We start from the raw sequence: 21,916 nt of genomic DNA on the forward strand, positions 1-21,916 counted from the left end.
AAAAGATGTAAATGGTTCACACTTAGAGCAATGACTATTAGTACTTGTAGGTATCTGAGGGTTCATATTTGTTCAGGAACTGACTGGTCCCTTTTCCTCCTCCTTCCTTATGCAGCTTTCCTTTTAGTCATTTCATTGCTGATGTGAAGATAAAACCGATAGGAAAAAGTGAAACAAACTGGTCAATTTATTAACTGACTCAAGGTTGGTCAAACTGAAGGTTGGAAATTATCTATGAATTTCATTTATCTGTAATGTTTCCCTTGTTATAAGAGAAAATTATAATTGATTTCACACTGAATATTATCTTATAGAAATTATTAACATGTCAAACCACCAATATATCTCAAGCCCCAACTTAGGGCGTGGCACACACTAGGCATTCAAATATTGGTTTAATGAATAAATAAACAATACCTTCCAAATGCATGCAAGTCCTACTGAAACAGATATTATGTCCTAAAAGTAAAACAAGCTTATTATTTTGATATGTTAATTCAATGACAAATTATAAATTCGAATTGACTAGCCAGACTTCTTCAGTATTAAAGAATATCATTCCAGCTTCTGTAATTCATAATTTCTTGAGTGATTTGAAAATATATTCTATCTAGGGGCTCTTTTAAGAAGCTTTAGAATTCATTTAAGCTATTTACCATAGACATCATTTAGGTAAAGAAGGCTACAAAATATTGCAAATCATTGTAGAAACTTTTTCCCATCTCTATATCTGTCTCCTTTATTTTAAAAAAATCATAATTTAAGTTTTGATAATTACCATATTTTAAAAAACTAGATGTACAAACTCTTGTAACTGAAAATCATATAGATTATTTCATTCTATCACATAACGCTTAAAAAAATTCTATCAGTACATAAGAATGGGCAAATTGTTCATAATTGTTGAAGCTACTTCTTTCTACTTTAGTGTATATATGAAAATTTTCATAATTAAAGAATTTTTAAATGATACAGTGTACTAAAAGCCTTGTGAGGTTGGTTTTCAGAGGATTCCAGAAACCAAGGCAAATTGATTCTTGGCGCTCCAACATCTAGAAAGTTTTCTTTTAAATAACTACTTTGTCCATTTTATTCTTTTCTTCTAAAAAAAGAAAAAGAAAAACATTTAAAAAGTTGAGATATGAGACTACAGTCTGAACAGTACAAGGGTGACAGCAAATCTGTTGGAAAATGCTATATAATTTCAAGTGATTAAACATAGGATTTAGCCAATTTCTACAATCGACAATGAAAATGCACTATTTCTAAATTAGCAGCACCTCTATGTTCCTTACTGACTCTTCTTTTTCCATATCTTTTATCCAATAGTTTCCTCAAACTAGAACTGCTGGAACCTCTTCTGTTTCTCCCTCTAACCAGTCCTTATTTATTCCAAATTGTTGTGTACATTTCTAAAATAATTTGTTATGACTTCTTTGGCCGTATCACCGTGCTTCCTAAAACTCCCACATCAAGTGCAAATTTCTGAACATCACTTGTAAAGCACTCTTTCTAACGCCTTTCCCCCTTTACCTCTCTTCCGGCTACTACTTGTGTTTTGGCTACAGATGAACTCACTCTTTTCTGGCTCTGAGTTTTGCCAGGAAACAGCCTCTGTTTTTCCATCAGCCAAACCACATTCATCCCTCCCTCTGTTTACTCTGTTGAAATCACAGCTCATGGTCCACCCCCTCTGAGTTTTTCCTACTTTCATCTATTTTCCAAGACCTCTCGCTACATTTTCTAAGGACTGTATTAATGACTAAATTAGGTCAACGTAATGTCTTTACATTGTAAACTCCTCTACTGATGAAACCATGGCCAAGATCTACCATGTACTCTCCACTATTTACTACATCGAAAGGCATCCTGTAAGAGTTCAGCAAGAACTTATTGGCCTGGCTTCACCATAAATCAGTTGTTCTCAGTCTCTTTTCCAGTCCAGCATACCTGAGGAATACTATATATTCCCATCAGTCGTTGCGACTTACTTCTACACGATTCCAGGTCAGAAATGAGGAGGACACACACTCCCATCCTTATCTGAAAAACTCTGTTATAAAGAATGAACCAGAGAGTAGTTACAGGAACCCAGAAAAAATACACATTTAACTTCAGCTCTATTTATATAGATATAAGAGATATGTCTATATAACATATATTATAGAATATAATGCTTTGCTATTAAAAAAAGGTTTACTATAAGATACATAGAAATTACAGCCGCTTGATCTAAGAGGGCTTGGGACTGATGAAATGTCTTCTCAGGAAAGGATGTATTTTATTAAAACCCAAGATGGTACCAAAATGTATTTTAGAATGACTAACACAGCTGAAAATTACTTTCTCCTCATGACACGACTTCCCTTGAAACTCCAATGGTTAATTCTTCTGTCTTCCCCACACCAAGAGGCATCTGCCTCTTCCTTGTTCCTCTTCAATGTTAAACAGTACAGCCCTAGAAATGCTCTCTATCTCATTATACCACCTACAGATTGCCATTGCCGTCTGTAGTATGGAGTAGAGGACGAGGCAGGGGCTTTCAATAAAAACTTCCGGGTTTGAAAGACAATTCTACCACCTGATAACTTGGCAATCTTCAGCTAAATCTGTTTAACTGTAAAAAGGGAAAAGGTAACAATACCTCCATTCTGGAGTTTGGGGAAGAAGAAAATAAGACAGTTCAGTTTGTTAAATTACAAAGATCAGTTATTATCATTTATTTACCTTCAACATAAAGATAATTTTGCACATAGCTAAGAGCTTTTCCTAGGTGATATCATGTCACCTAAAACCCCAACCTTAGAGGTAGGTCCTTGAACTCCACTTCAAGAGAACTTGCATGTTTCCTTGACTTCAGTGACTAACACCATTACATGCCATCAAGTCCTGAAATGCCCATTCTTCCATCACTTCTGCACTCATTAATAAAGATAACAGTATTAGCATTTATGAGTGCATAATATATGCCAGACATTGTTATAAGTACTTTATAGGCATTGTTTCATTAGTCCCCACACCGCCATTATTCTTCCCATTCCAGATGTGAAAATGTAAGCTTCCCCTTCATTCTCTTTATCCTTCCATTCCTCGGTTCCATCAGGCCACACCATCACCACCATTACCAACATCACCTCCTCCCCACAGTTCGCTTCCTAACTAATCTAGAGCCCCGAATCAGGGACACCAAGTTTGTTCTTTCCACTATCCAGTATCCACAGCCTTTCGTCCTGTCTTACAGACAAGCACCTTCCACCATCAGACTTTTCTGTTCCTCCTCTTGCATTGCTAATGACTGCAAATCATAACCATGCTCATTGGCTTCACCAAAAAATCACTTAAGCTTAATGTTCACTTTACTCGTTTCCAAGTGGCTTCCTACCCCATCCTCCTCAGAATTAATTCCAAACCTTTAATTTTTTTTTTCCTAAAACTCTAAATCTCACTCTTCACTGCTAACTGATAACATAGAGATCATCTGACATTATTTATATGAACTTTCCTCAGTTCTTTCTCATATATATATATATATTTCTTCTTGGCATTCTTCTTTCTTTCTCCAGGGATCCAGACCCATAGTCCAAACTGCCTCGAGCCTCTGCTTCCCTGCTCAGCATTCACTGTGCTCACTTTCCCTCTCTCCCTCTCTCCCCCCCACCTCTCTCTCCGTTACCACTGAAATCTATATGCTCCCTACTATGGCCACTTGTAGTGTACTTTGGTTATAGCCATCTGTGCATTTCACTGGAATGTGTACGCTTGTTAAAAGCTAGGGGTCTAGCTCAATGCCTTGCACACAGTTGCAACTCTACAAACAAAGGTTATTTTAAATTTATTGGCACATGAGTCCAAGAAAAAAATACCATTTTCATAAAATTAAAGAGAAAATTTTCCCTATACTCATGTAGCACTTTCATTATCTATTTTGTTTTTGTTTTCACACAGAAAGTCCTCAGAATCTGAAAAGCACTTATTCTCTAATGAGGGAAAATACTCTCAAATGTGTTTGGGAATGCTGATCATTTCCAAAGTGCAGGAGGAATGAAAGCCCCATTAACTGGCAACTTTGGATAGTCATGCTCTAACAGGGAAAGCTGAGCAACTGAATCTTTTTCTTTTTTTAAAAATTTATTTTATTGAATCTTAAGCTGCTCTTCAGGTTCTTCTTCAACCCAGTTGTTAGAGGAAAACTTTTAAATGAAAAACGTAATTACCCATTTCGGTCTAATTATGCCTACCATCTACTCATATACTATTATACAAATGGCAGAATCTAGGAAAGATTTTATAAAATAAACTTCAGAACCTCAATTTCATATTAAAAAAAAAAAAAGCAAGCAATGGAGTAAAGAATTGAGAACTCTGTCTTGGTGTTTATTTTTTTACCCTGAGCAACCAAAAGCTAAAAGATGAGCAGCTACTGGAAGGTAGAGGACTTAAAAAACAAGCATAAAAGGGGACGGTTGCCTTGAGAAAATCAGGAATTGATCATCTCTTCACAGACAAATAATAAAGATTCAGATCTGAAGGCCAAAAGAAGCCTTCAGACCTACATTAGAGACCTTAATCTTGGTTCCTGGGTGGAATATGGTCAAGAAAATGAGTGCTTCATTTCCTGACGTCTGAAGTTAAATTATCTCCATTCCTGATAGTACCTATAGCTGCTTGAATGCGCAGCATGAAGTGGGAGATTTTTAAAGGTACTTCTTTCTTTTAACGGGATAGTCTATACTCTCAAGTTTAAACACATTCACTTCTTCAGTGCCTGCATAAACAAATAATTTCTTACTACTACTCCAGTGAATTCTTTTTAACCCAAAGAGAGATGATCAGGTCTCTAAAAATTCTCAAAATAACTTCTCTTCCACCTGCCTTTTAGTTATTTTCTATCTTATTAGTTCCTTAAAAATTTGATTAAAAGAGAAGATGATGGTAATTCCCTAACAACAGGCCTCATCTATTCATTCAACCAATACTTACAGAGAGCCTACTATAGTCAAACAGTCAGGTACTGTGCACAGACAGGGAGGCCATGAGGCAAGCTGAGGGGCCATGACTAAGCTGAAGTTGGGAAGACGCAGAAACAATGAGACAGAGGAATCATCACTTGTAATAGTGACTCACAGGGCAAGGATCTTCTACACTGAGAATCACAGGAGTGGAGGAATGAGCTGCCAGTAGATAGCAAGAAGCAAAGGAGCTAGACTCAGCAGCTAAACAAAGAGCAACTGGGAGACAGAAATGATGGAAGCTCAAGAGGGAAGAGTCAAAACTCCTGCTGTTTAATTTGTGCCTGGAACTGAGAACAATCATCCAGTTGGCCTCCACAAGGCCCATGGCCACTATGGTCCTGCCAATCCCGAGGCCTGGTAAGGCAGCTTTCCTGGGTTCCCTTGAGGTCTGGTCTCATAACAGAGATTCTGATTCCCCTATATATTCTCAGAACAATCCCACCCCCATTAATTAACACAAACAGTAGTGGGTCTCTATTACGTGCAATCAAAAGCATCTTGCTAAACAAATACTAACAGTTGTATAAGAAACTCTTCTTGAAAGTTAGCACTTAGCAACAGCAAGTCATTTCAAGAGGGAAATAATTTGATGTCAGGTAGTACCACCTGCTTATTTAAGTTACTAAATTATTTCCATTTCTTTCAAATCATTTAGTATTAACAAAATTGCCTATGTGATCAGCTGGTACTATATTCTTCTTTCTTACCATCCCAATTAAAGTGTTGCCACTTCCTGCATATGAGAAAACCAAGCTTCTCATATACAATCTGAGCTGTCTCAAATCCTTTCAAAGGAATGACAAGATATAGGCTCCTCTCCCCACCCCCCCACACACACACAAAACCCACATACAAATTAGACTATTCTCCATCAAACTCAACATATGTTTTTAATGTTTATCTATTTCAATGTCTCTAAACTAAACTGTCATCTAATATATAAGAGATAATGTTATTTTTTGCAAATTCTTCTAAAAACTGTATATACGGTGTCTAAGTAAGTTTTAGAGATTCTATTTTGGTTTTAAATGTGTATGTTTTAAATCAAAGGAAGCATTTTTTTTTTCTTTTGCTATTAGAAGCCAACAGAGTTTTGATAAGATGGTCTTAAGGGTTGTGTTGTATTTTAGGAAAGAGCACTTCCTGTCCAGATTTGTGCTGCTGCCTTATTCCTGGTGACTTTTAAACAATCTAGGGTCACAGTGGCCTCTCTTTAATTAGTATCTCACTGGAGGGAGGGGAGCATGTCAAGAAGAAAAGAATGCACGAAGCCATTATAAACAAAGGTCTTCAAAGCAACTTAGAGATTTCGTCAAGGAATGAAAAAAGCCTAGCTCGTTCTTTGTTACCAAAGTAAAACGGGAAATGGTTTTGATTTCTACAAATCGAGAAGGCTGGAATTTTTATATATGTTTGTTTGTTAATTCTGGCTTAATGTGTTAGATTTTATTTCAATTTGATAGTCTTGATTGAAAACTATGCATTCATTGTTTAGACAACAAAAGAGTGATCCATAAAGAAAACAACTGATTCAGTTAAAACTTTTCCATCTAAACCATGATTCCATTAAGATTGAGCAATATCCAAGTTATACAACATTTTCTTTCTTTTAAATAAGTACAATATTTAGGAGAGTAAAAGTCAGTAATACCTACCTAAAAGATATTGTTAAAATCGATATTAAATAGCTAAAACTGTACCTCTCACATCTATATATGTAATCAACTCATCTTACGAAGCCAGGAACAAAAATTCTATTTAAATTAGGTTCACTACAGTAAATGAATGAATCAATGAATTTAAAAAAGCAAAAATAAAATTTGTCTGAAACTCAAGAATGACACAGCAATTTAAAAAACCTGAGAAGTCTAAATATATATAAACATATGTAGGTATGCATATCTATATATATGAGTATGTGTAGATAGATAAAGATACAGATTCCATATAAATATAATTTCAGAAGGGAATTATATTTTCAAAATACCAAAGAATAAAATTCTTGAAAATTAAGATGGTTTTGTCTTAATTGACAATGAATAAGCAATGCTTTCAGATGATTAAATCTTCAGTTAAAAGCACTGGCACTGATTAACGGTTTCTGTTGGGTACTATTTACAAGAAATCACCTCAGCAGGGTGCCCACGTCCAGTTTCATAATCACATAGTACACCCGCCCCACAGGATTACGTTCTGGGCAAGCTCGAATGTTAAGTTGAATTTCATTCTCTTCAGGAAGTGACTTTTACTCAAGATTGAATACAGCTGTTAGTATAGACCACTGCTCCAAAAACACTTCTATGAGAACTGGAAGAAAACACCATTTTAAGAATTGCAAATTCACTTTCATTATTCCAGATGTGTGCAACTAACTACGTAGGAGGGGCTTATTTGGTCTCTGTTAGTTGAATTAGGTTTTTATAAATATTCAAAAGAAAACATACAGGGTGGTTAAAAGATGGCTACAAGACTTTCCAAGTACTTTTGTAGCCTATATATTTTTCATAATCAGAGGACCAGTTTGTTTATAACAAATTTAGTGTCTCATTCTTTGTTTCAAAAATCAATGTTATCCTAACACTTAATTTTTTCTTAAATTTCACTCTTTCATACAACTTGGTTTTCTCTCTTTATATTCACAGAAATGAAGCCTGGCAAATCAAGTGGGGCCTCAACAGAGGAAATGCTGCCAGCTAAAAACACCGGATGTAATCGAGACCACAAGAGACACATACTTGGCTATACACATCGAACTGAAAAGAGGTATTGGAACGAAAAACTAAATTTTCATTGGATGGTTTAATTATTTTCATGAAACCTTACTGGTTCATAGTTTACTCCCAAACAAAAAATATCCTGTAATTCTTCTGATAATCCTAGGTTCTCCTTTCTGGAAATTAAAAAAGAAAAAAAAATCTCTGGATTCTTACCTACCATCCCTGTCCATCCTGCTATCTTTGTGGGAAGGAGAAGAGAGGGATGAGAGCTTCAGCCTGCCACACAAGACAATGCAGTATAAGTAACTTGGATCAGCTTCAGCAAATAGTTGAGAAAATAGCATTTTGTAAGAATGTCTTTTCTGATAGCATTACAGAAAATGTCCTTTCTTAAAGAATCAGAATAGCTCTGCCTATAAATGGACAGATAAGAGACTAACTTAATGAACATATATTAACTCTCCTGGGTGGTGGGGTGAGGATAGCAAAGCCTCATTTACAAATTCCGCTGTAGCTGTTTTTCTATTCCCACCCTTTGACGTGGCGCTTCCTTTTATACAATGATAGCGATAGCTATCCGAACTTGAACTTTTTTTTAGAGGAAAGCATAAGGCTTTGGCACTTCTATATTTATTTTTATTTATTTATTTTTGGTTTGGCTATTAGTATTTCTCAAGCTTCACATTTCAGTAACTACCTATTGCTGTCTCTCTAAAGATTTTTGCAATTAAATACATTTATCTGCTCCAAAAATAATTCTTCAGACAAAAACTAAAAATCCAATTTATTTTTTCAGTGAAGGATCAAGCTATTTTAGTTGTCAAAATATAATCATTTTCACTTAAGACCTTGACTGATGGGAACAGTTTTTATACTTTAAAAGTTAACAGGAAGTCTCCTTTCAATTTTTTTTTTCATATAATATGATGATTGTTTCTTAGGAAGGTGAACAGTTCTCATAAGAAATGAAAGAATCTACCATAACTCATACAGGAGAAAGCATCCATCTCAGTGAAAACCAGTCATTTTTGAAACTGTGTTCTGTTATATATGTCAGCCATCTTACTGTTTCAAGCAAGCTCTGAAAAAAAAGAAAAGAAAACCTATTGCCACTAGAGGGAGATCCAAATTCCCTTTGTATCAATAAACGGGTAGAGTGCGTTTAACTTCTGAAACAATAAAAAGTATGATTGTAGTATATTTCTTTGTTATTAAACAATAAGAATAAATCAGGAATTAGGTTTTTAGGGGATACATTTTCCCCTTCAACTAGAATAACTACTGTGAATATATTTGATGGTTGTTATGCATACATATTAAAAATGACAAAATTTTTTAATCTCTGGAAGTAGTGTAGGTCAAGAGTTTGTTTCTAATTGCTTACTCATTGAGAGTAGAATATTTTAACCTATCAAGCTTTACCTAATAATTGCCATAGAATTTTCCAAAGATGGCTGCCACAATCCCTCCCAGTCTGCATATGCTTTCCCAATGTGAGTTTGCTTTCCTTGGTCAAGAGTTGGAATCTATTTTTCCTCCCACTGAATGTGGGTTGGCCCTGTAATGGACCAGAAGAATGTAAAAGCATTGCTGAGTAACTTAAGAAGACTTCAGCCAAAATGCCACGTAAAGAAGTCTGGGCTGGTCTGCATCCAGGTAGAGAGACCACATGGAGAGAGAGGTCTTGCAGAACGGGAAGCCAGGTGGAAGGGCACAGAGGCACTCCAGCCAAGAGCCAGACACCTGGGGGGCACGTGAATGCACTCATCTTAGACCTTCTATCCACAGCCCAGTTCCCAACTGCATGCAGCTGCATGAGTGACCCAAAGTCACCTGGAGCCACCCAGCAGATCCCAGCCAACCCAGGGTATTGTGCAAAATAATAAGTCATTGTTTTAAATTTAGGATGGTTTGTTCCTCAGTAATAGATAACTGGAACGATAATACTAGTATATACATTTGTATGTGCTCTATAGTTTTTAAAAGCCCTTTCACATCCATAGGCTCCTATAGCCCTACCATGCAGTAGGAAACTGGGTCAGAGGTGAAATACTCTGTCCAAGAGTTGAGAGTGCTTAAAAGCAAATACAAAATTATTTCAGAGATATGTTTCTCATAAGAAAACACTGTATCTCTATTTTTCTATTTTGTATCTAGTATAGTAGTGATCATCAAATAATCAAGCAATTGACTAAAAACTACTCTCTCCAGTGCTTTTTAGTAAGAACTGATTAATCTGAACATTTTTTTTTCACTTCTACTAGTCTTAAGGATTCAATACGCAAAAAATAACCTTTCAGAACCTATGTCTCTTTATGCACACCTCTAGTTTTGTTGCGATGTTTAAGAACCGTTAATCATTTAAAGGTTCTATGCACAAAGCACTGGCATCTTCAAGCAATATAATAAACTGGATTTTAAAATTTGAGAACATGCATTAAAAATTCTTACCTTCTGTGGTGATCATTTTGTCATGTATAGAATTACTGAATCACTGTGTTGTGTGCCTGGAACTAACATAGTGCTGTAGGTCAATTATACCTCCAAAAAAAAAAAAAGTAAAAGTTCTTGCCTTCCTTATTCTCACTGCATTCACAAATTTTGCAACTCTCCTATCTGTTTGAGCTCCAGTTCAGTAAAATAATGATTGGGCACCTAGCCCCAGGTCCTTTGATGCCTCTTCCCCTCCTTTCCTTCCTCCAAGCTTTCCATGAGACTGCTTTTCCATGAGACTGCTTATGATTGATATGGACACATGGCTCCAGCAAGAGAAAAACCGTTGAGATTTTTCCCTTCAATGGCTAAGTCTTTGGGCAGGGTGGGGCAGGGGATTGCGGCAGGGGGAACGGTCTCAGAACTCAAGAATGGTCTAATTCACTGAGACAAGAGTCCAAGAATAAACTGGGAAGATGATTGCTAGAAATCAGGTTTTCAGAATAAACTGAGTGGTCCATGTCTAAGATAGAATAAAATTCAAATTTCAAAAGCTTTAGATCCAGACTGGTAGTTCTTTCTTTTTGAGGAGACATCTTATTATCTTTTGGTAGAGAGGTTCCAATTACCTGTATAAGTCATACTACTTCCTCTTTTCCCCAGACAGTAAAAGTGCAAATGAGAACAATGAGTGCCACTGTAAGTTCCGAAAGCTGAAGGCTGTTAGGATTTAATTGAATAAATATGTGGATTAAGCATCTTCTGCTTTATACCCTTCAGTGGTGATTTCTTGATTTTAGGGTAAAGAACCAAACCCTCCACACATGGCCCACAAATACTTGCAAGATTTGATACCTATCCACTCCTCTAGCACCATTCTCTTCCTCACCCACTATGTTCCAGGTATACTGGTCTTTCAGTTCTTCATATCTGCAAGGCAGCCTATCCAGCAACATGCTTTACACATGCTGTTCCCTCTGCGTGGAATGCTCTTCCTCTACCTCTGCCTGGTTAACTCCTACTTATCTTCAAGTGTCAGCTTACAACACACACGGCACTTCTACCAGAAAATCCCCCCTTGCAACCGCCGGAAGAGGCTAGGCCCTCCTGTTACATCATCTTACACAGAGCACACTGTACATCTCCTTTTCTGGACTCATCAAGTTGCAATTTAAATTATTATTTAATGTCCATGCTCTGATGGAAGCTCCTTGAGAGAAGGGGTCACACCTGTTTTGTTCATTGTTTTTTCACCAGTGTCTTATACAATGTAGAGTAAGCACTCAATACTATGTATTGAATATGAATCTGTTATATTTAAGGAACTTAAAAAATATATACCTATGTATAAACTTATATATTGTTATTTTATGTTGTATATTATACTATATTATACCATATTATATTATAGGTGCTTCTGAAGATACAAAGAAGAATGTGACTATTTCAATAAGAGACACGCACAAATGACCAAGTGACAAAGCAGAACCTCATCAGTAGCAATATGGCGGAGATCTAAACAATACACAGTAGGAGAACAGGGAGGAGACTGACCACAGAGTGACTACAGAAAACTGTGGAAACCATTCTGAAAGGGCTTGTAAGAATGGGCAAGGCTGACACAAATGTGTTTTTCTGGCCCATAAGAAACAGTCAAGTTCACAAGCGTTTGTCATCCCCACACTTTTCTTTCTTCACTCTTCCTTTTCACCTGGTGTCTCAAATTCCTTCCCAGTCCTAGGAAATAAAAGAAATGGTGGTTTCATAGGACACTGGCAATGAGTAACTCAAAGAAATGTCGTTTTGAACGATAAACTGTTAGACCTATGTGCAGAGACTGGCTTAACCCCTTGCAAAAACAACTTGGCATGGGTGGAGGAATTCAGATTAAGAACTGCAAACCAACCCTAGCCAAGAAAAGACTTTAGCTAAATCCAGACATAAAGAATGTAAAACCCTTGGGACTGGGGACAGAATGTGCAGGCCATGCTGGTAGCCTGGTGGCAATGTGTCCAAGAAGGAAGCAGAGCTTTGGGGAAAGCTAGGCTTGCTGCAACACCGCAGGGAAATCTTTGTGACTCACTGGTGTGTCATGACACAGCGACTCAGAAACAAGCATCTCATTTAATGATTTGGAATTCTGGAAAGATATGCTACTAAGGAGCCTGCCCAGCTGCCTAGAACAAAGCCGGTTCACACCTGGGACATGACCCTCATTGCCCAGTCCTCAAGCAATTCACATCAGGTAGGAAGTCCAACTAGATGAGCGATGAACTACTCTTCCCTTCTGGGGCTCATGGCTACAGGCTAACTGACTGAATCTCCTGGGTAAGTACCTATTCTCACTGGTTTGGATATGAAGATAGGAAAATATGCTTAAAACGAGCCTGTTCACAGAATTCAAGTTTTCAGCAGCAAACTTTATTTTTAGTTTCACAATAAAAAAATGACCGAAATTTGGTCCATGTAGGAAACATTAAGCAACAAGAAGGTATAATTTTGTTGCCTGTCTTTGCATAAATTACATCAATGTTAAAGTGAAAAATGGGCTTCCATTACTGGAGATCCATTTGGTAAATATACTGCTTACACAAATGTTTCTGGTTCTGATCCGAAGAAATGTGGCTTGGCTTTGAAGACTTCTTTTTTAACATGTCTCCACGGTGTTATCTTAAAGCTTTTTAAACAACTATTCATCATAAGTGAATTTTAATTCCCAAGGATATTTTAATATCAATCTCTCAACACGAAGCACTATAATTTAAAAGCAGTCTGGAATATCCAGGAACATGCCTGTGCAATGGAGCTGCACCTCTTAAGTACAGAATTATGCAACCCTCATTTACTTTGTGTTATGTGATAAGGACTCAACTCCTAATCATTTTAATCACATATTTTTATGACCTCTTTGTTTAAAGTCAATATTTTAACTGGCATATATCAAGATCTGAACATATCTCGGATCAGAAATTTTGTTTAAACTGAGAAAAGGCCTAGATATGAGCATAGTGGCCTAATTTTCACTCACTAAAGGAGTTTGTAATAAAACAAAAATTTTAGAGGTAATAAAACAACACTCAACAGGAAAAGTGTAGTCACTAGCTCATGAGAAGTGTTTAGCGAAGACATGATACTAGTCCATTTAGAAACCAAATATGGCCACCTCTATACCACTTCTTTGGGCGATACATATAAATTAAATTCACAGATATTTCTGAAATCTTATTCTAGTCAATAGTTTCAGCTCATTCAGTTACCAGCTATTTCATCAACACTACTAAAACACAGAAACATTGGACAGGAGTTTGATCTCTTTTTTTCCCATTGCTCACCCGAAACAAACAAGCATGAAAGAGCAAGACTTTGAGGGAGATAGCAGGAAGAAAAAACAGCAACAAATGGGTTAGAAAATAGTCTGTTAATAGTGCCATCCATTAGAATCTTCTGTAATGATGAAAATGTTGTACATCTGTACTGTCCAATACGGTAGCTGGTGAGCACTTGAAATATGGCTGAGTGTTGACTGAGGAGCTGAATTTTTTATTTTAATTAACTTAAATATAAATGAAAATAGTCCCATGTGGCTAGTGGCTACCATATTCGACAGCACAGGCCTATAATTTACTGGATCCCTGAAAAAAGAAGAAGCAAACTATTGTACACGCGTACCTTGGAGATACTGCAAGTTTGGCTCTAGACCACCACAATAAAGCAAATATTCCAGTGCATATAAAGGCTGTATTTACACTATCCAGTAGTCTATTAAATGTGCAATATCATTATGTCTAAAACACCAATGTACATACCTTATTTTAAAAACGCTCCATTGCTAACAAATGCTAACCATCGTCTGAGCCTTCAGTGAGTCATAATCTTTTTGCTGGTGGAGGGTCTTGCCTCGATGTTGATGGCTGCTGACTGATCAGGGTGGTGGTTGCTGAAGGTTGGGGTGACTGTGGCAATTTCTTAAAATAAGATAACAATAAAGTCTGCCACATCGGTTGGCTCTTCCTTTCACAAATGACTTCTCTATAGCATGCAATGCTGTTTGATAGCACTTTACCCATAGTAGAACTTCCTTCAAAATGGGAGTCAACCCTCCCAAACCTTGCTGCTTTATCAACTATTAATATTCTAAATTCTTTGTTGTCATTTCAACAATCTTTATAGCATCTTCACCAGGAGTAGATTCCATCTCAAGAAACCACTTTCCTTGCTCATCCATAAGAAACAACTCCTTATCAATTAAAATTTTATCATGGGATTGCAGCAATTCAGACACATCTTCAGGCTCCACTTCTTCTGGTTTTCTTTCTACTTCTACCACATTTGTAGTTACTTCCTCTACTGAGGTCTTGAGCCCCTCCAAGTCATCCATGAGTGTTGGAATCAACTTCTTCCAACCTCCTGTTAATGTGGATATTTTGACCTCTTCCCATGAACCACAAATGTTCTTAATGGTAGCTAGAATGGTGAATCCTTTCCAGAGGGTTTTCAATTGACTTTGCCCATATCCATCAGAAAAATCACTATGGCAGCTATAGCCTTACAAAATGTTTTTCTTAAGTAATTACTCCTTGATCCATGGGCTGCAGAATGGATGTTGTGCTAGCAGGCATGAAAACAACATTAACTTCATTGCACATCTCCATCAAAGCTCTTGGGTGACAGGGACACTGTCAATGAGTAGTACTACTTTGAAAGGAGTCTTTTCTTCTGAGCAGTAGGTCTCAACAGTGGGCTTAACATATTCAGTAGGCCATGTCATAAACAGATGTGCTGTCTTCCAGGCTTTGTTGTTCCATTTATAGAGCATATGCAGAGTAGATACAGCATAATTCTTATGAGAGGATTTTCAAAATGGTAAATGAGCACTGGCTTCAACTTAAAATCACCAGCTGCATTAGCTCCTAACAACAGAGTCAGACTGTCTTTTGAAGCTTTGAAGCCAGGCATTGACTTCTCCTCTCTAGCTATGAAAGTCCTAGATGGCGCCTTTTTCCAATAAAAGGCTGTTTTGTGTACACTGAAAAATCTGTTTAGTGTAGCCATCTTCATTAATTATCTTAGCTAGACCTTCTGGATAACTTGCTACAACTTCTACATTAGCACTTTCTGCTTCACCTTGCACTTTGATGTTATGGAGACGGCTTCTTTCCTTCAACCTCATGAAACAACCTCCGCCAGCTTCAAATTTTCTTCAGCAGCTTCCTTACCTCTCTCAGCCTTTACAGAATTGAAGAGAGTTAGCCTTGTTCTGCATTAGTCTTTGGCTTAAGGGAATGGTGTTGCTGGTTCGATCTTCTGTCCAGACCACTAAAACTTTCACTATATCTGCAATAAGGATGTTTGCTTTCTTATCATCTATGTGTTAACTGCAGTAGCACTTTTAATTTCCTTCAAGAACTTTTCTTTACATTCACAATGTGGCTAACTGTTTGGCACAAGAGGCCAACTTTCGCCCTATCTTGGCTTATGACATGCCTTCCTCACTAAGCTTAATCATTTCCAGTTTTTTACTTAATATAAGAGATGTGTGACACTTTCTTTCCCTTGAACACTTAGAGGTCATTGCAGGGTTATTAATTGGCCTAATTTCAAAATTGTTTTATGTCAGGTTATAGGGAGGCCCGAGGAGAGGGAGAGAGATAGGGGAACAGCTGGTTGGTGGGGCAGGCAGATCACACACACGATTAAGTTTGCCATCTTACATGGGCATGGTTCTTGGTGCCCCAAAACAATTATAACATCAAAGATCACACATCACAGGTCACCATAACAATATAATAATAATGAAAAAGTTAGAAATATTGCAAGAATTACCAAAATGTGACACAGAGACACGAAGTGAGAAAAATGCTGTTGGAAAATTGGCTTGCTCTATGCAGAGGTGCCACAAACCTTCGAGTTGTAAAAAGCACAATATCTGTAGAGTGCAGTAAAGCCAAGTGCAACAAAATGAAGTATGCCTATATACCATCAGTTAAAGGTGGCAACTATTTTATGGCCAGCAGGAATCTAGAATTATTTTTATCTGATGATTATCTGATGATCTTTTATTTTTATTTATTTATTTTTTTGTGTGTGTGTGTGTGTGGTACACGGGCCTCTCACTGCTGTGGCCTCCCCCGTTGCAGAGCACAGGCTCCAGATGCGCAGGCTCAGTGGCCATGGCTCACGGGCCCAGCCGCTCCACGGCATGTGGGATCTTCCCGGACCGGGGCACGAACCCGTGTCCCCTGCATCGGCAGGCGGACTCTCAACCACTGCGCCACCAGGGAAGCCCTCTGATGATTTTTTAAAATCCTTATTAAATTGATCATGAACAGGATCTTTAACCATATATAAGTAAAAGTACTGTCAAGGAAGGGCAGAAATCATAGAATGTCAGGGCAGAAAGGACAAGCCCAGTCCTGATTCCTGTAGTTAATGTTCTGCCATGTTACCCAGCTTTTAAAAGGAATTAAACATTTAAAGGGACTGGTATTCTGGCTAGGGCAGTTTAGCCTGACCCAAACTTTCTACATAGCTAGAACAGTGAGACAGAATGAAAAAAAAAAGGGTCTTGCTAACTCTCTCTGGAAACCATTGGGTTTATCTTAAACTATTTCTATGCTTTAACTAGATACTCTACTGGAAATGCTCTCTAATGAGACTTGAGCCCCTTGGAGGGAATACACGTACATATATTATATAAATATATTTTCTAAATTGAGTTCTTTCTCATTTTTTGGTATCCCAACACTTCTTTTATCACCAGTTATCATACTTTATGTGTGGCCCTGAATACTCTTATTCATTTAAATCTCACACTCTCTGAGGAAGGCAGAGTAGGAATTATTCTCCTCATTTTATAGATTAAGAAAAAGACTTACATATCTGGAGAAAACTCTAATTCTAAAAGATACATGCACCCCAATGTTCACTGCAGCACTATTTACAATAGCCAAGACATGGAAGCAACCTAAATGTCCATCAACAGGTGAATGGATAAAGGAGATGTGGTATATATACACAATGGAATATTACTCAGCCATTAAAAAAAAGAATGCAATAATGCCATTTGCAGCAACATGGGTGGACCTAGAGATTATCATATTAAGTGAAATAAGTCAGACAGAGGAAGACAAATATCATATGATATCACTTATATGTGGACCTTAAAAAATGATATAAGTCAACTTATTTACAAAACAGAAGACTCACAGAAATAGAAAACAAACTTATGGTTACCAAAGGGGATAGTGGGGATGGTGGGGGGGAGAGATAAATTAGGAGTTTGGGATTAACATATACACACTACTATATATGAAATAGATGAACAACAAGGTCCTCCTATATAGCACAGGGAACTATATTCAATATATTGTAATAACCTATAATGGAAAAGAATCTGAAAAATAATATACATCGGAAACTAACACAATATTGTAGATTAACTATACTTCAATTTTTTTAAATCATAAAAAATAAAAGAACTGGGATTAAAAGAAAAAGGCTCCAAGTTGAGTGACTTGCCAAAGGTGACGAGAACATCAATCTTCTTACGCCTATTCTATGACCCTTTCTTCAGAATATTTAGTACACAATAATCATGCAATACATTTTACTGTCTAATAATTGGAGTGCAACGGGAACAGATTTTTACATTCACCAAGCTGTAGACTAATCTTTATATTTGGGAGGATTTTTATATTAGAAGTGTAGCCTTAGTTTTTCTTCTAAAAAAAGCACTTATTTTCAAGATCATCTCTGTCTGTGAGAAAATGGACATATGCTACTCCTCCAGAAGTAGAAGGAAAACCAAGAAGAGTTAAGGTCCATCGGAGTACAATAATGGGAAATCTGGAATTATTTTCAGATCTAGACTAAGTTGAACTTCTTTGTCCAAATTTCCTAAGAATCAAGAATTCATTCATTACAGCATCCCGAGGTTTTAGTTACAGTGTGTAAATAAATGTTCCATCACACAGTCAAGTTATTACTTAATGAGCACTGACAAATTAAGGGGGATGCAGGGGTGGGGGAGGAGTTTCAATCAACATTATTGGATTTATAAAGTCATCTCTATGAAACAACCCGTCAAGAAAGCTTTCATAATCTTCATCGTAGCAGTCCACCTTACTGGAACAAATAAAATTAGCCATTTTTCTAAAATTGTCCCTTCTCTTTAAGTTACATAGGTAAATAACTGTACAGATAATCTCCAAACAGCCACCATCAATTCCTCGCCTTCCTGTACTCAAGTGCCACTCCACCCATCAAGAGGTGCAGTCTGTCCCGCTTCATCTAGAATCTGGGCTGACATGTAAGTTGACCAACAAAATGTGGTGGAAGTGATGCTGTTCCTGGCAGCTTCCACCTTGCCTCTTGGAAGCGAGCCTCCATGTGAGCGAAGTCCAACTACCTTGAGACTATGTCCTGTGAGAGAGGCCAAGCTACCCAGGTGGAGAAGAAAGAATAAGAGCAAAGCAAGAGGCGCTGGCTCTTAAAAGTGAAACCTCCACAACCTTCCAGCCCATCGTAGCCACCAGCTGCATACAGCCCAGTGCCCCACCTCAGCTGACAGCACGTAGAGCCGCCAACCCTGTCCAAATTCCTGTGCCACAGAATCATGAGAAAAAATAAATTACTGTTGTTTTAAGCTATGCAGTTTTGGGCTGAGTTATTAAGTTATCTCTTCCATACTTCATTACCAAACTCGCTTCCTCTACTTTTTATTCTGAATAAAGGGAATAACTCGGAAGTATAGTTGACCATTTTCACCCAAGCTCAAACATGACTGAATGTGAGCATCTCTGAGGGTATTACTACCATGGAAAAGGCTCACGCAAAGAGAAAGCTCATCCCCATGGTTTCCTGCTACATTGGTCTCATGCTTATTACCACCACTAACAAAAAGAAGGTAAAATAAAATGGGAGCTAACAGAGTATTGGGTTCCTGGAAAACTATAGCATACATTTTAACACTCATCTGAAAGAATGTGTTTAGCAAAAGAATCCTCAGCTAAGGCCTTTCAACTGAACTTTGAAGGGTAATGAAGAAAAATAGCCAGATTAACTGAAATCAAGCAGCCGGCTGTCTGTCTCTGAAGTACATCCTAGAATTTCACCCCTGCCGCCACTCTATTTCTTGCCCTTTCTTTTTTACCATGAATATTTAATTCAACGATAGGATAAGAACTTTAAATCATTGCAAAGCATAAGTAGATAAGTGCTAAGTTTGCACATTAATCTTGTTCGATTGTGGAGGAGACTGCTTCGTTTCCCTGGAATGAAATGATGCTGGGAAAATATTTTTAACAGACAAAATAAATATGAGTGACATGAAAACAAACCTGAATAGCTGGAGGAGTCTAAAATGTTAAAGGGGACACTCTCCAAGGGAAAACCTGCTTTAGCATTCCCAATCCACCGAGACTGAACCCTGAGTGATGTTAAGGGGGAAAAAAATTACTCAAAAATAGAACAGCAGGCTGGCAACTACTATCCAAAAGGCCATCAGCCCAGACCTTCATGGTTACCCTTAGTGACACCTGATTCAGCTCTACCACTGCCACCTCCTTAGTTTTTTGTCTAGTTTGTGGCTCCCACCTGAGCCCTTCTAAAAGTCCTCTGGGGGAGGGACGGGTGCAAAGCATGGACTATTCTCATTTCTCTTGCAGTTGCCCCCAGTTTAGCACAATTAGCAAGAATGGTATATAATCCATAATAAAGCGATATATAATCCAGAAAGCAAAGTCTACCTAATGCCTCAGTCAATGTGAAAAACTGTCAGTTCTGTCAGAAATGCCAACACTCCAATCCAGTACTCACTTCACAGAATCTTCATCTTTCTATCATCAGTAAGTGCAGGAGTTACAGATGCTGAAATATGACCAATTTTGTGGCTGACAAAACAAATCTTGAAATGCCTATAACCATATGAAGGCAGTTCATGAATGTGATGCTTCTTTCTGAGTCAATCTCCCAAGTGTTTGATGGACATCGTCTCACAACATTTTTGCATCTTTAGAACACACAACATAAGAAGTATTCAAACTGTGAGGGCTATGGGTACAAAGGAACAGTCTGTATCACATGCAATATACATTTCTGTCATTCAGGAAAAATCAGAGGCACTGATTATTAAGGGACTCAAGTCATACTTCCCAGTTTTTCTAAAACAAACTTCCAATTATAGCAATACTACATACTTCTCTATTTAAGGGATTAAGGATAAACTTCTCTAAAACAGTTTGCAAGAGCCTGACTCCAAAAACGCAGGAGAATCACCCTGTTCATACCACTTTTACTACTGTGATCAGATGAGATTTTTGACAGGACCTGGACAAGAGATAAGAAATGCCTTAGGTTCCTGCTGTTCCTACCATTGTAGGAAAAGAAGAAGTTACTTTAATGTTGATGCCCTCTCTGAATCCCCATCAAGTCCTTTATGCTTTTCAGCAGCATTCAAAGCATTTAGAAGTCAAGAATACTCTTTGAGATCATTTTAAGGGATTCCATAGGGGAATCAAGTTATATAAAACCCATTGTTTATGCAGATGAAAGGCAATCTTTGGAGGATCAATGCTCTTTGGTAACTGGGAACATAAATAGATTCACCTTCTCCGTCAGGAAGGTTGACCAGATGGATCTGGTCTCCTCCCTGAGAGGGTACCCAACATTCCTGGCCTTAAGAAACCACGTCTAAGGGACAGTTCTGACACCTAAAACCAATGCGGCTTCCCTGACTTTAGGATGGATGCCTCAGCTCCACCTTCAAGGTAGACTGACTAACTGGTCTTTCAGTCAGTTGACTCCCAAGCCGAGGAACACCTGAAGTATCCTTGGAAGGATCCCCATGTACCACCTTCCCCTCTAGGTGAAGCACGAAAGTCGCCATCTTTACTGCTGGCAAACCCCCCTTCCCCCACTCCCCCCCCTCACCAAAATCTGTTCACTCTAAAATGGCCTTTTCAGTGATGTCCCTAAAGCTGCACTTTCCATTTCCTCAGTAGGTTGTTGACTCCAGGTCCTCCTGTCTAACATTCTTTTGAGGGATTCTTGTAGCACAGACATATTTGTACACATTGGAGGCAGCCAATTGCTTCTTCTTCTTCCAAGAAATCTCACATATAACTTTTCTCACATTCTCTAGGCTCCCATCTTGGATTATTCGTCTGTCTGCAAAAGTTTTGACAGAGGAAGACAGATTCTTCTTTTTTTTTTTTTTTTTAACAAAATTGAGATATAATACACAGATCTTAAATGTTTAGTGCATGAGTTCTGACAACTCTATACAATTGCAAAACCACCATTCAAAACAAGACATAGGTCATTTCCATCCCTCAGGAGTTCCATCATGCCCCTTTCCTGTCAACCTCCCTCTCCATCCACTATCTGAAGTCCATCACCATAGGTTAGATTTGCCCGTATTTGGATTTCATGTAAATGAAATCATAGAATAGGCTTTTTTTTTTTGCAACAGGCTTCTTTCATTCAGCATGTTTTTGAGATTCACCAGTATTGTTGCTTAAATCAGTAGTGTTTTTTATTGATGAGTAGTATTCCATTATAAAGGAATTTGTTTATCCATTTTCCACAGACGTTTGGAATGTTTCTAGCATTTGGCCTTATGAATCAGCCTGCTACAAAGATTTTTATGCAATTCTTTCTGTAGGCATATATTATTATTTCTCATCGGTAAATACCTAGGAGTGGAACTGCTAGGTCATATAATGTCTGTTTAAAGTAGTAAGAAACTGTCCAACA

General features: G+C 37.7%; 1 protein-coding gene and 1 long non-coding RNA gene across 9 annotated transcripts in view; one reads left to right on the forward strand and one right to left on the reverse strand.

The window, feature by feature from the left end:
- RBMS1 (RNA binding motif single stranded interacting protein 1) overlaps positions 1-21,916 on the reverse strand; it is a 211,904-nt gene that overhangs the window by 140,848 nt on the left and 49,140 nt on the right. The gene's annotated exons all lie outside the window — the stretch shown is intronic.
- Positions 7,100-21,006, forward strand: LOC309809144. 2 transcript variants are annotated; one of them, XR_014294816.1, is made up of 3 exons: positions 7,100-7,775; positions 11,574-12,490; positions 18,338-21,006. It is a non-coding gene; the product is annotated as an uncharacterized lncRNA (long non-coding RNA). The 2 variants fall into 2 exon arrangements; XR_014294817.1 differs by lacking the exon at positions 18,338-21,006 and having other exon boundaries at positions 7,100-7,388; positions 7,655-7,775; positions 11,574-16,305.

Source organism: Mesoplodon mirus, assembly GCF_964341445.2.
Source record: "Mesoplodon mirus genome assembly, chromosome: 8".
Classification (NCBI taxonomy): domain Eukaryota; kingdom Metazoa; phylum Chordata; class Mammalia; order Artiodactyla; family Ziphiidae; genus Mesoplodon; species Mesoplodon mirus.